Raw genomic sequence first — 16,008 nt, 5'->3', positions numbered from 1 at the left:
CCTCAGAATCCCAGCACAGAATAACTAAACTAAAAAATACGTAACAGTGCAGACGGAATCAACAATAAGAACACCTTCCAATGATACAATATAATAATTGAGACTTTAAACAGTAATATCAATTATTTCGTAAAAATGCATTCACCAAGAATCTTATCTAGATGCGTAATTCCGAATGATAAATAAGATATAATGTTTTTCGATGGATAGAAAAATGCACGTAGACAAGGAAGCGCGTGAAACTAAAACACTCTCCAAATTTCGGCAGTACTCGATGCCAGTAGTAAAACGACAGATGGAGGATTGGGGGCGGTTCAGCCATGGCCCTCGCCGAATAAAATTTCAGGATGAAATTTCCGAAAGAAAAATTCTGGCTACTGGGTCCAGAGGAAAGGATTTTCGTAAATGCTTAATTAAAAGATAATGTCATAAATCTTAACAAAGATCTTTCTCGTTAATGGTAATCATTGGGTATAGATTACTTAACTAGACAATGGAGTGGAAGTTGGAACAACTACCTATCAAAACCATTATGAAACATTCGTTGCTCAGGCCTTATATCCAGTTTTATTTTTGCTAAACTTTGTTTATAATATAAAATATTTAATTCTAATATTTTAGAATTTAAATCGAGTTCTGTATACTAGAGAAGCTTACACTACTCTCGCATGTTGTACATCTAATAAATAAATTTAACGAAGTAATTAGCGTAACAACTATATTAAATAAAATATATGGCTAACTAATTTTATAAACATAAGATTACAATTTGAGCGACAATTAAATTTTGATTATTTCCTTAAATAAATGAGTTTCTGTAGTTTCTCTCATCCGCAACATTATTTACAACTTTTAAGAATTGCTTTAATATTGTAAATGTGAAGATTAAAAGTAAAAATAATTTAAAATTAAAAATATTTGCTAATTTGGGATGTTGTGAGCTTTGTGGACAGCTTAGTGGTGAAGGGCCCAACATACTGCCCATTCCTTGAAAAATTCTTGGGGTTTTTCGACCCGTCCGGATATTTACTACATAAACATTGTATTTAAGTAGGGCAAGTTGACGTAATGAGTAGAGCCAATTTGCGAATAAGCTACAGTATGTGATGACCTGAGATATAGATTCATAACGTGAGGCCCTAAACTTTGCGTTATAAATCTAAATCTCAGGGCCTCACATTTACGTGTATCGTTATTTGGTAGAAGGGAAGGGCCCGTTAAAAACTCTAAAACTGCTGTAACCTGTACTTAAATTTTAGATGTGTTAAAGTAGTGTTTTAAAATATAAATATGGATTAATAATTAGAGTTCGATTTTAAAATCGTAATTAATTAATTAAAGTATTGGTGTTAATTACTAGTATTTAATTACTTTAATCAATCATTTAATTACTATAATTAATTACTATTAATTGAAGTATTTGTGCAATAGGCCTATTTACATGTATTTTTTAATGTTAAATTATTGTCAGGAGAATGAAATTATAAATATTTTTCATTAAAATATATATACGAAGTTATATAAATTCAAGATTAGAGGCCCATTCGTTTTATCACATTAATATAGCTTACACTTTGACGTCAGTTCGACGTCATTATTACACTTTTCCATTGCAAAAATATAGTAATGACGTCAACTTGACGTAAAATTTATCCTGTTGTGATAAAATGAATGCACGTTAGAATCATGATAAATAAATATTGAGAAGAATTAAACTGATATTATTTAATTATCTTTTCATTATATTTATTAAGCAAGAAATATTCTAATTAATTATTATATAAAATAAAAATTTCAATTTATTGTGTTGACACTATATATGGGCATAAGTGTATTGTAAAGGGTCACTGGAAGGGCTTAAAAATTAGAATCAGGTTCTACATTACCACGTAAATACTATTAATTAATCATCACCAGTATTTGTAGGACTGGCTGAACCACTAAAAGGACATTTTCTTCATGCCCATCGTGGGGATGGGCATGAAGAAAATGTCCTTTTAGTTAAGGGAAAAGACCCTCTTAGTGGGAGGAAAATGCTTTGTAACTTTGGATTTACAAACGTGCGAAGAAGAAATGTCTTTTTTTTTTGCAATTTGCTCTTTCATTGCACAAATATACAGTTCATAGAGATGAAGAAAGTTCATTTACGTAAATTTACATTGATAAACACGGAATTTAAAAATGAAGTTTTCAAGAAAAGTCGTGCTTTAGGAATAACAAAATATACGATCGCGTTTGAAAGCGCAAAGTTCCAATGGAGTTTCGATTTCACACGATAAAAATCTGGAGTGATTGACAGTAAAATTGAAGAATGTGGATACTTCTAAGTAGCAAGCTGCTAAGTAAACGAACCAATGGCAGGATCCGTTTTACAAGAAAATGATTATGCTATTGGTTTGCTTACTTAGCTGCTTGTCGCTTAAGAGCACCATGTGTTTGAAGTAGTATGTCTACATTTAATACAGAGAACGTAGAGGAATTCAGTTAAACTTTTTCAAAGAGTAGTTCCGAATATACTCTAACGAACAAACTTCCTGAACACAATACTGTGATACACTTCCAATGAGTACTAACGTACCATTGTATCGGGTTCATGTCATCATCATTGTATGAGTATATCATCGAAGTTGTTCTTAGTGTTACAGCACATTATAATGAGAATGTATGATAGAATAAAGATGAATATATTTTTATGCATTATAAAAAATAATGCTTTATACTCAGTACAAATTTAACAAGGAAAATACACAATAGAAATGAATGAATATAACATATACAAAACATCGTATCTACGAAAGCGAATTCAAACCCACTCCAAACTTTTACATTTTTGAACTCAGGGCAGTTTGAAAAGTCAAGAGATACAAAAAAAAAATCACTTTTTTTGTATTTATGATTGTTAGTGTGTGTGGGAGCACGATTTTGTTCACCCATTTTGAAGCTTAATAACTCCTGTGCCTTTGTCGAAATTTTCTGAAATTTTGTAGGGAAAATTTGTGTATTAGGGGATTGATGCTATTAAATTTTGGTGGTTAAAGGTCGAGGGGGTGGGGAGATAGAGGGAATAGTGTGTCTTATCTCGAGTAGGGTCGGAATTAATGGAGATTTTATTAGCATTTATAATTAAAAAAATAAAAATAAAACTCACTGTCCTCAAAAATAAGCTTTATGACACTTTACAATAATTAATATTATAAAAAGTTTTTAAAATAAAATATCGTAACAGATGGCGCCACACACAATTTTAACTTTTGCTGGGAAAGTTACGCAACTCATTCGTTTTTAAATTAAGCAATTAGTTTTCATATTCTTAATTCGGATAAGTGATTGCCTTTCTAGAGATTCATTTTTCCAATCATATTAAAAATTTAATGAATAATAATATAAAAATGAATACAAAGATTCTTATATACACGTACTGCATATTATTACAAAAGAGATTAATGCAGATTTTGGTATAAAAATATTATAAATATATAAAATCAATTGTTAATTATATTTTCAATTTGATATTGTAATTTAATACTTAAGTCAAAATTATATAATTTTAACTAAGCATTTATATCTTTGTTAATTGAACGTTAACATTTATTTGATAAATGAAATTATCAATGATTTCGACATCAAAATGCATATTATAAGTATAGGATGGATTTATACAAGTTATTCGCTTTTACATATAAATTATCGTAATATCTTCAAAGGAATCGTAATAAATTGTATATTATTATTGCTGATAAATTTATTCAGTATTGCCCGATACTTATACGGACTAATATCAGTTTATTTACAATTAAAATATGTAACGAAATTATTCTTCTTCTATATGAATATTTAAAGACTTTATAATAAACTACCACATTTGTATATTTTATACTAAAAATAGAACATTCTTACAATAAACATTCAAAAAATTTAAGTTTTTCGGGGATAAAAAAAAATGATTTAATTTATACAAAAATAATGTTAGACACTTAAAATATAAAAAGGCACTCGATCTTAAAAACCACCTCACCAACAGGCTGGCCGCGTGAAGTTTTGTGGCTTTCTTCACCTGTTTAATACCTGAATAGGGACCACTTTCCCATAGAAAGTCCTCTCTCCTTCCTTGGCACATCTCCCATGTGTCGAGTTGTGCTTATCTCATTAATCTTGTAATGCTACATTTGATTTTAAAATTTATTTAATAAAGATATACTTTTGGTTTATATATTCTTTGTTTCTTACGAATTCCAAAAGAAATAGGTTTGTTTGATATAAGGCAACTCAACGAGAAGGACAATGCCTTCTCGGAGGACTTTCTATGGGAAATTCGCCTCTATTTAGGTGCTAATTTTCTTTAAATCTTCCAGAAAATCCAATCTAGTACTCTGATAATCCTTCTTCCCACTTCTTAATTTATAAATATTTTTATAACCTTGTGTATAATTAATTTTATATTAAAATTATTTTAAAAATTTGTAATATTATTCTCTAGCAGTCACTGCTCTAAGATTTGTGAGGGCCCAAGGCAAAGTTTATTTCTGAGGCCCATTAAAAAACGATGGAAGAAAGAGGATAGGTTTACTAAATCTAGAATAATGTGAACATTTTTAATATAGAAACAGAGTAAAACACACAATAAAGTAATAAAAATGTGTACAATAGTTTAAAAACGATTTGGAAAATTCAATAGGTGTTCAGAATTACTCCTATATGACTGCTCTTTTGCTTTTAGCAGTTCTGAATTCCTCAATTACAGAAGTCCAGTTCTGCAGCAACATCTCTTTCAATGGACAAGTCGAAAATGAAGAAAGTCTCTGTTGACACATTAAGGGAATTCACAATCTCTACCTTTCCTCGCTATACTGGCTTTCGCGGCTTTCTTAAAAGTGACGAAAGATTCGATTTTCCTGAATTCCTTTTCGTTAATACAGATTCTATGGCAAAAGCCAATGGCTTAACGGAAAGTTTCCTCAAAGCAACGTTCACCGATTGTCGAAATTCGCCGACAGAGCGACCAGAGTCGTTTTGTAATTAAGAAAAAAAAAAAAAAACAAAAAACGGAAAAAATTCCTGAGAAAAGACGATGCCGACTAATAAAGCGGTCCAACAAAGATTGCAAATCGTTTGTCGTTATGCGTGTTCACGATTCATAACCTTCACTAAACTCAGCTGTTTTAAAAGCTTTCCATAGTGAATACTCCAATTGTTATTTGGAGATAGTTCTCAATCAATTTTAACTTTGAAAATGATTGTTCTGCACATGCAACAAATACCGATTTGACTACTCAAATATGCCACCAAATTTGCTATTATCCTTCAATAGCAAGGCCCAAGAAGTTACTTTTTTCGCCTTTACCTAGGGCCATCCTTGTTCTGTAGAGTCGCACTCCTTTAACGTACAGTTTTTCAATCTTTCAAATAAATCTTTAATCTTTAATCTTTAATCTCAAAAGACACTGTGGCCATTTGGATTTTTGCAAGTGCCACAAAAATACAAAATAAACAAACAACATTAGAACATTAACAAAAGAAAGTAATTTAAAATAATCTTAATATATTTTTTAAAAAGCACTCATTGACCATGTTTTTCGAAATTGAGGTTGGAAATAGTGGAGATTGAGCCGCTTCCACCATATACATTACTAAATTGCATTTATACACACTCAATAAATTCTGCATTTGGTTATGTTTATCAGGTTTCGGAGTGATGATCGCGGAGATGAGGGCAATCTCCTAAAACATAATTAAAATGCACTGCCGTGAACTTAGAAGATTGAAACTTTGAGACTTTATATATCTTAATTAGTGAATGAAATTTGAATTGCTTAATTTGAGAATATGATTAATTTTTCTAAATTAATTTATTAAAATAATTATAACCACGTTATTTTTACCTTACTCATTCCTTCTCCTACAGTAAGTTGTCTTTGGTGCCCTCAATTTCCTAAATTCGTACAGTGGTTTATGGATAAACTCTAAATTTTTATTGGACTTATAATTCAATAATCTCTTCTTCCACTACTTTTTCTTCCTCATTTATTATGGAGATTTTACCCTTCATTCTAAACATCTTCGATTAATAATTATTTGTAGAAGTATTCACTTCATTTTCTTCTTCAATTTGTACGATTTGATACCACTTTATTCCATATACATATATATTTAATTATTATTTAATAAATTATATATTCTAGATTTATATGTTATATAACTAATAAACTGTGGCTATATATATATTTATTTACATTTATAATTAAACTGTATTTATATATTTTTATATATACATTTTCTATATAAAAAATATAATTTATTACAGAAATTTACGATAAATTTTACAATCAAAACAATTTTTATTGCTAATAAATTATTACAAACACATTTTTTTATTATTTTTTAAAATATTTTCTGATAAATTAATTCTTTAATTAAGTATTAAAATTATAAAAGTTTCAAAAAAAAAAAAAAACAAAAAACGGAAAAAATTCCTGAGAAAAGACGATGCCGACTAATAAAGCGGTCCAACAAAGATTGCAAATCGTTTGTCGTTATGCGTGTTCACGATTCATTACTAATACATGACTATTACTATCTTCACGAGAGAGAAAGAGTGGGGAAAAAAGAGAAACAGTGAGAGAGAATGAAGGGGCACAGAGAAAGAGAAAGAAAAAGGGGAACAAAGAGAAACAGTGAGAGATAAAGAGGGGAAAAAAGGAGTAGTGAGTGGAAGAGAAAGAGGGGGAAAGTAGAATTAGTGAGTTAACGAGGGAAGAGGGAAGAAATAGAGTTAGTGAGAGAGATAGAAGGGAAAAAAAGAAAGTGAAAGAAAAAGGGGAACAAAGAAACCGAGAAAAAAAGAGGGGGAAAAGAGAAGTAGTGAGAGAAAGAGAGGAAAATGAGTAACAGTGAGAGAGAATGAAGGGGACATAGAGAAAGAGAAAGAAAAAGAAAAAGGGGAACAAAGAGAAACAGTGAGAGCGAAACAGAAGTAAAGAGAAGACAGAAGAGAGAAGACACAAGAAAAGAAGACACAAGAGAAGAAGACTGAGTAGTCGCTACTCGATCTTCTTTCCTTATTAATAGTATTAGATTATGTAGTCGTTCGTCTTCTTGAAGAGAAACAATAACTATACTATAACACTATTACACTATACTATACACAGTACAGTATATACAGTTAGTACTGTGGTTTATGTAAAATTAATCCTATAGTGTATTTTAATAAATTTTCGAAGTTAATAAATTAAAATTATTCAAATTATTTAAAAAAATTCTTTCCTGTGTTTGATTTTATTTCACTTAAACAAAATGTATCTGAATAAATTTTATAAAGTGAAAAATTTGTAGATTTTATTCACATATTTTGTTTAAGTGAAAAAAATTATATACAGGAAGGAATTTTTTTAATAATTTGAATAATTGTAATTTATTAAAATCGAAAATTTATTTAATAAAAATAATCTGAATTTAGGCCTATATATTATTTTATTGTTATATATATACAGTAGAGCATCGATTATCCGATCCTCGATTAACCGACTTATCGGTTAACCGACCGCGTTCTAGTCGGCAAATTCAAATGTCCGCTAGTAATGTGGCGCTAATTTGGTTATGTCTTGGCTACTTTAATATTATTTTTGTTAAATTTTTGCATGTTTTAGCTGGCAGCACTGGCTCGACCATGAAAGGGAGGCTAGTTTTAAACCAGGCCTAATACACTATACTAATTTGTATTTTTTCATACTTTTCGGTTATCCGACTTTTCAGTTATCCGACCAACCCCAGTTCCCAATTAAGTCGGATAATCGATGCTCTACTGTATATATATATATTATAAAATATACAGAATTTGACTCATTTTATATTGAAATTTTTAATTAAATTATTAAAATATAATTAAATACTTTACATGGTAAATAATTTAAAAAATATGATTAAACCCACCAAGAAAATTAACGAACAGTAAGGTGCTGTCGATAATTAACAAATGATAAAACTAAGAAATGTAAATCTTCAAACTTTGTTTAACAAGACTTGACTTAATCTTTATATAATGATACTAAATACTACGAGATTAACAGAAGTAGTTTGAAATTTGCAGTATTTATTGATTTATATATTTATATACATACAGAGTGGCTCAAAATCAATTAACCGAGATGTATTAGTTAAAACCGATTTGGAACAGATTCACGTTTTATTCTGTATAATTTGTGATTACTTTTGAGTCAGTCATCCTGTACATACTAGCGTAAGTAGAGAAGAGGATTACAGAGCCTTTTGGTCCAGACCTAGACCCAAGGAGCTCCCAAATTTAGTTTTTTATATTTAAAAAGAAATGATATAAAGTGACATAAATAAAAGTTTATTTTCGATAAGTGAGGAAAAAACGTTTTATTTATTTGTTTGTTTGTTTTATTGATTTTATTTAGAAATATTTATGGTTTCCAATGAGAAGTGAGGCCCTGGAGCCTCACATTTTTGTCTTTCGTAGGCCTCATGTTACGTCCCTCAGGGCTCTTGTGTATATATATATACAATGAATAAACTTTGATAAATTTAGTATATACATTGTATAGAATAAACATATCACAGAATAATTAATTACTTTTAAAATAACATTTAAATTTATGTTTAAGTATTAAAACATCAATATTTTAGTGTAAATAAAAACTATAAAAATAGTAATAAAATTTTATTATCCAATTTATTTATTCAAAAAATTAGATTAAAAAAATAATAATAAAAATAAATAAATAAACTCCATACAACAACGTTTAATTAAACTTGTAGCATTTTGAAATTAATTTTTAAGAAATTAACTCAATTAAATTTACTTTTTAAAGTTGATTTACTTCTATCCTTTCCAATATATAAAATAAGAATAAATTTTTGTATCTTAAAAGATATTTATTATTATTAATATATAAAAAATATTTTAGATAAATTTTAAGATAAAATATTATATTTTTAATCTATAAAATAAATAAAACAAGCCAATAATTATAGGTAAATTAATTAAAGTAAATCAGTTATCTCATTGAATTTAATGAAAAATGTAAGTATAATAAGCAATTTAATCCTCTTCCTAAGAAATTAATTTTATGTAAAGTAAATAAAATATTCGATTAATTTTTAGTATATTTAATTATTAGATTGTGGCTTATTTTATCATTTTTTTTAAAAATTTTATTTTATTCTATTTATTTATTTTTTAAAGTAAGAGTCGTAAAGAAGCCACCAAGTCGTTATCTATAAAACGTATAGGGAGATTATTTTTATTTTATTTTATTATTTTTTTAATGTAATCTTAGGAAAGAACTTTAAAGCTCCCGTTTTTATTAGTTAAATTACGAAGTTGAAAATAAAAAATAAAAAATTATACATTTTTTAATTTGTTGAAGTGATAACTTACATTTTCCAAACATAAATTTAAAACTGTAAAAGAGATTTTAATCAATTTTTTAAATTAAAAATAATATTTTACATATAAACGTTAAGATTTAGAAGTTTAAATATTTATTTTTTAACTTATAAATTTTTTAAAACATATCTTATATATAAATATCAGGATTAAGGTGTAGAATTACTCTTGTAAAGTTTAATATAATTATTTATAATGTTATAAGGCTTATAATTAAAATTTAGGATGCTAATAAACTTAAAATGACTTGAGATTAATAAAGATTTAAAAGCTTTGTTAAATTTAATAAGGCTTCTATAAATTTATAAGGATTAAACTAGGCGTTAAATGACTTAGTAAAGATTCACTGCTCTTAACAGGCTCGAAATTAATAAGTCTCAAATTTAATATATCTTAATAAATGCTTAAGGTTTGATGAAGCGTTAATAAACTTAGTAAAGGCTTAAAATATTTATTAAATTTATTAACAATTTATTAAGGCTCCCAAATTTATAAGTCTTGAATTAGCTTAGTAAAGATTTACTAATCTTATTAAGGCTGTAAATTAAGTAAGGTTTAATAAAGTCTCAGGTTTAGTATAAAAAGTCTTGATAAAGGCTTACTTAATTTAATAAATAAATAAGGTTTAATAAAGGGCTTCAAAAATTGATAAGGTCTTAAGTAAGCACTTAGAAAAGTTTAGTAAAAATATATTTTTAAAAATGTATTCAAAATAAATAATTCAAAAGTAAGAAGAAATTGCAAATAATTTTGAAAAATTTTATTTAATAAATTTTTGAATTATTTTTGCAAATATTTTCAATAATATAATTGCAATTTAACTTGCAAATTTTTTATTTATTTTTGAATAAATTTGAAAATTTATTTATACAATCGAAAAGAATATTTATAAACATAAAATATAATTTCACAAATATTTATATATTTCTATAGATTATAACTGTTATAAATAAGAGAAATTTATGTAGATGGAACTATTTATTTTTTTATTTCTTCATCCATATTTATTTCGATTTTATATCCAAAAGAAACGAATTTGAACAGTTGGAATAGATATTTATAGAGATTAATGTTTTCAAAGAAAGTAAAACCTTTCATATCGAGAAAATATAAAATAAAATAAAATATATTTATATATTTATATATAATAGATTTTAAAGTTAAAACTCGAATTTGAATCAAGGTGAATAAAGTTTTAGTTTTTTTCGATGTTTTTGGCTGCGAAAGTTCAAATGCGAGTAATATTTCAAACCTTGATCGCTTAAATTCGAGAGAATTTTATTTTTAGAAAATATTAATATTTTCATAAATATTTTTATATGAAAAAAGAAGAATTACAGGTAAGAGTTAAAAATAACATTTTACTTACTTCAATGTATTCGAGTAAGTAACTCTATCTATGCAATTTCCTAGACAAAATTCCCTACTGAATAGAAAATTGCCTGTGCAACCGACTGCATATGAATATTTATTGCAAAAATCTTATATATTTTTTCTTCTGCTGTATTGATCAATGTGCCGAGTCTATCATAAACACATTGAACTTATTAGAACTCGTTCGTTTTTTCCTACCCTTTTTTCTTTTGAATTATAAATGTGACATGTATAAATTTCCTTGGTCGAATATTATTATTATTTAAATTATTCAGATATTCATTGCTTTTATAATACAGTTAATTGTAAAGATTTTTTTGTTTTTCTCTATACAAATCTCTTGAATAATGGTTAACGGAGCGTTAAAAAGAATTAAACAGTGTAAAGATAATAGAAGATACGAATTTATTGTTAGGAAGTAAAGGTGCTATTATAAAAATTTTGGAAGAAGATATAAATTTACAGATTGTTTTCAGCTAGGTGTGAAGTAATACTCTATTATATTATAACAATTCTGGAAGAAAATAACAATATGTTGCTGGCAAGTAAAATAAAGCAGTGCCATTGCAAAGATATTGCAAAAAAATTGTAGCTAGTTCCAATTATTTGTGAAATAGTACAGGCAGATACTTCACAGACAACTGATTAAGTGTTGCTACTGTCACAAGTAATCACACAATTAAGTATTGCTAACTATTGTAAAGATATTTGAAGACATGATTATATTAATATTATAAAGCACAAACTTTATATTAATATAATGGTAAATATACCAGCTTAGTGCAAAGATATTTGAAGACAATTTGCAATAATAACATAGCACAGTACCGATACAAAAAGTGGAGAAGATACTTCATTTATACTTTATGATATTAATATAAAACACGAAGGATATACAGGATTGTTTGTTATATAGTAAGTAACCTAGCACAGTGTTACTGTAAAAATACTAGAAAAAAGTAGTTTTAGCTAGTTTCCAGGTATGTATGAAGTAGCTACTGTTATAAAGGCTATAAAAGAAGATAAAAATTTGGTGCAAGTAAGTAAAATATGATAGCTCTACCATAAAAATATATATAAAGCTATACTATTCTTCACTCCGATAAAAAATATTCTATTTTTATTTAAGTATTTTACAGAAGAATAGGTTAATTTTCCCCTTATAATTAAAGTAACACGCTGCTGAAGACAATAGCCCAATAACTTAGCTTCTAGTAAGTAAATTATCGCAGTAATACTGCAAAGATAGAGAAAGAAGATACAAATTTGCAGCCAAGTAAGTAAAGTATTTATTAGAGTTTATTGATCTAGTGCAATATGTGTAATTAAATTGGGGTTATAAGCTGGTAATTAATAATTAATGTTCAATTTAATCGTATTATCTTATTGACACTACAAAGATTATCTTCATAACTAAGAACATTATTTCATTCGGAATTATTTAATTAATAAAAGATATATAATTAAAATTAAAGATTAAAATATTCTATGTTTATTCTTCCAACCGGATTTGTAAATATTTTTTTAATTAAGAGATTTAAATTAATTAGTCTTTGTAATGATTCTGACTATTTTGCTGAACTAACGATTCTTATCTCATTGACTGAGAAACCAATTACCAAAGCAATCAGAATTAACAAATCCTTCAAACTAACTAATCTCATCTTCATTTAAGATAAATCGATCTAACACTTAATTTGGAATTTGTTTATTTTTCGCGTTACACAAAAAAATAACATTAAAACTTTAAAAAAAAACCTGTAAAGCTGCCAATATCGTTAACGAGAATGTCAATTTTTAACTTTTGTAAAAATAATTGCTGCATTTGCTTTTAAAATCGTAAAAAATTTGTCTAAAATTTTAATCGTTTCGAGTTTCTCAAAAAGTAGTTCGCGATCCCCAGTGCATATTCTCTTTCAATGGTACGAGCTTTTTAAAGGGGAAAGATTGGGAGATTCGTGCTCAGAATAAGATATTCATTAGAAATTCATTAATGACGAAATTAAGAGCCGAGGGAATGCTTTTGAATAATGAAAAGAAACTAAATTTAACAACAATCTTACTCTTTAAATAAGAAACTTTGTTAACTTTTAAGATTTAGAATTAAAATTAGAACTAATTGTTTTAAATCGTTTGTACTTTATAAATTAACTGTTATTGTAGAGTAAAAAATATATTTAACATTAAAAGTTTTTTTACTAATTATATTTTATTTATTAACTGTATCAATTAAATTAATTAATGGGTAATTAAAATATAACATGTACAAAAAATTCAAATTAATATTTCGAAAAAAATACAAAGAAAAAGTTTGCGAATCAGAAAAATTTAGCAAAACTTATTTGAATTAATGAGATTTATCATAAAGATTAATTAAATTTTTTTTTGGCAGGTGTAAAGCATATTTAAATCATTCAAATATTGACCTAAGACACATAAGATTTTAATTAATACTTTATTGAAAGATTATTTTTTCATTTATAATCCTTTTTTTCATATTTTTCTTAAAGTTAAACAATTTTTATCATTGAAATTTTATTAACCATAATTTTATCCTATTTTCATTAATTTTTTATGGAATATTAGAAAGGTTATAATTTTTTTTTTAAATATTGAATGGTTATAATTAAAATCAGTAATTTATTATTATATTTGCCACTTGATGTAGGTATAGTAAATTTACAAATTATATATTTTTAATGTCATATAATAATATACAAAGTATATTTTTTTTAGTTGCAATTTAAAAAAAATGCAGACTTATTTGCCTACTGTTTGTCTGTCTGCCTTCCCTAATCTTGAGAACGGTGTTAGATAAATGAAAATCTCGACCAGATGTGGAAAGATTAGAGGCAGGAGGCCCAGATTAACTATATATGTGATTTCAATTTGAAAACTTTCCCTAGAATACATAGATACATAGAAAACTTTCCATAGAGATACATCGGCATGACTTGTTATCAGGAAAAGTATGATGTACAGGGACAAGACACTATTAATTTGAGATCGAGAGCATATATTTTAAATTAAATAAATTAAAAATATGATTAAAATTGCACTCGTGTATAATATAATATCATTGTGCATTAATTGTACAATCAAATAATATAGGGTGATCAAACAGTCACTGTGTACATTGTACTATTTTTAATACAGGTACTTATTGAGTTTTGGTTTCCCTGCATTTTATACAATATACTTTTTAATTATAAAATTTTTATACACTTTTTTTTGTACAAAAATGTACAAGTTACAAATATACAACTTTTGTTTAAGAGAATACCAAACTGGACAAATATGTACTGAACTATATAAAAAACTTTTTTAAAACATAGATAAAAATTCTTTCAAAAAACATTTTTTAAATAAAATTTTTATATAATAAAACTTTATTAATATAATTTATTCATAAAATCATACAATAGTTTGTTTCAAAGTATTACCATTATTATTATTATTATTTTATTCATTCTTGAAGGAACTCAGCTAAGTAGATTAGTCTCTTCTTTTCTTCCCTTATACAATTCAAAAAAATTTTTTTTTCTTAATAATATATACATACATATATCTGTAAATAAAGTCAAAGCTATCAAGTATGCAGACAATGTTGAATCAGCACTCCAGTCAAAGATGTATGAACATTTATAACAGGAACGTGACACATTAATGTAATTTAACTCTCTATACTTTGATTATTCCTAAAAGTTTTCTAGAAAAAAAGAATAGAAAAATAATAATATATTAAATATTCAAATTTTTGAAATTTAAATCCAAAGGAAAAAATGTATTTTTAAATTGTATTTAGTTATGAACTTTTTAAGTAACTATAAATTTTATTATATATAATTTTTAGTTAAATATAGAGATGTGGAGGAAATATTACCGTATAAAAGCATTTAATTTTATACATAGAATTTTTTAATGTTTTTTTTATATTTAAAAACTTTTTTAATTAAATTTAATTAATTACAAATTTTTAAATTGAGAAATATTATATACTATTTGTTAAAAATTAATATTACGTTAAGAATAAAATTAATTAAAACATTCAAAATAAATTACAAATTTTATATAAAAAATAATATAATTAATAAAATATATTCATTTATTTAATTTATATTAAAATAAAAATTTCCACAGAAATATTTGTTTATTTAATATTTATGTTTAGAAATTTCTATCTTAAATTAATTTATAATAACTTTAAGTATTTATAAATTAATTAATTTATAAATATAAATAAATTAATTTAATAATAAATATTTAAAATAAATATAAATAAATTAATTTATAACAACTTTAAGTATTTTGAATTAGAAATAAATAAATAAATAAAAATCTTAATTTTTTAATTATTAAACTTTTATATTATTATATAAAAGTTAAAATATAATTTTTATACGTAATTAAACAAGTCTTTTACAAAGAAAATATTATAATTTCATTCTTATGTGTGAAATGTATTTAGTTTTTTATTTTATTTTTTCCTTCTTCTTCTTCTTCTTGGATAGGTTTGGTATGTAACTTTCAGTTACATTATGTTTCAACAAAAGTCCTTTTATACTGTAAAAAGTGAAAATGGACTTTATTCGCAAAATCGTTGGAGTGAATTTTATTGAAATTTTACTATTAAATTGCTTTCCTTCAAAGAAATTACTTTTAAGAAAATATAAATCGAAGTTTCGAATATTAGCTATAAGGTCAAAAAGTTTATTTAATGTTAAAAATCATGATAAAAAGAAGGGGAAACTTATTAAATCGATTTTGGAAAGATTTCAAAAAAAAGAAGGGTTAGATCTGAACATTTTTTAAAGGGATTAGTTAGAAATTATTATTATTTTTTATATAATAATTATATATATTAAGAAATTCTTATATAGAAAAATGTACAAGAACATATCAATATTTTTATTTTAAATTAGGAAATAAATATAAAATAATCTTTATCCTTTTGTTGATTTTTTAAGATATTTTAAATTCCGTTGTCAGTGAATAATATCTGTTGCATTAGTCATTCATTATAGGCTTATATATCTGCTTATAGTATGCAATCGATTAAATTGTTTAATATAAGCAAATATAGAGCTTTAATAAACAATTTATTAGATGACAAACATCTGTAATAAACAATAGATTCAGTAAATGCATGTGTATAATATCAATAATGTAACAAGTATACATTCATAACAAGCAATTACTATTGCTATTTGCAGATTTGTTTCTGCTGC

Source organism: Centruroides vittatus, unplaced genomic scaffold (genome assembly GCF_030686945.1).
Source record: "Centruroides vittatus isolate TY-2023 unplaced genomic scaffold, ASM3068694v2 contig_10, whole genome shotgun sequence".
NCBI classification, from domain to species: domain Eukaryota; kingdom Metazoa; phylum Arthropoda; class Arachnida; order Scorpiones; family Buthidae; genus Centruroides; species Centruroides vittatus.
Note: the sequence above shows the minus strand (reverse complement) of the source record.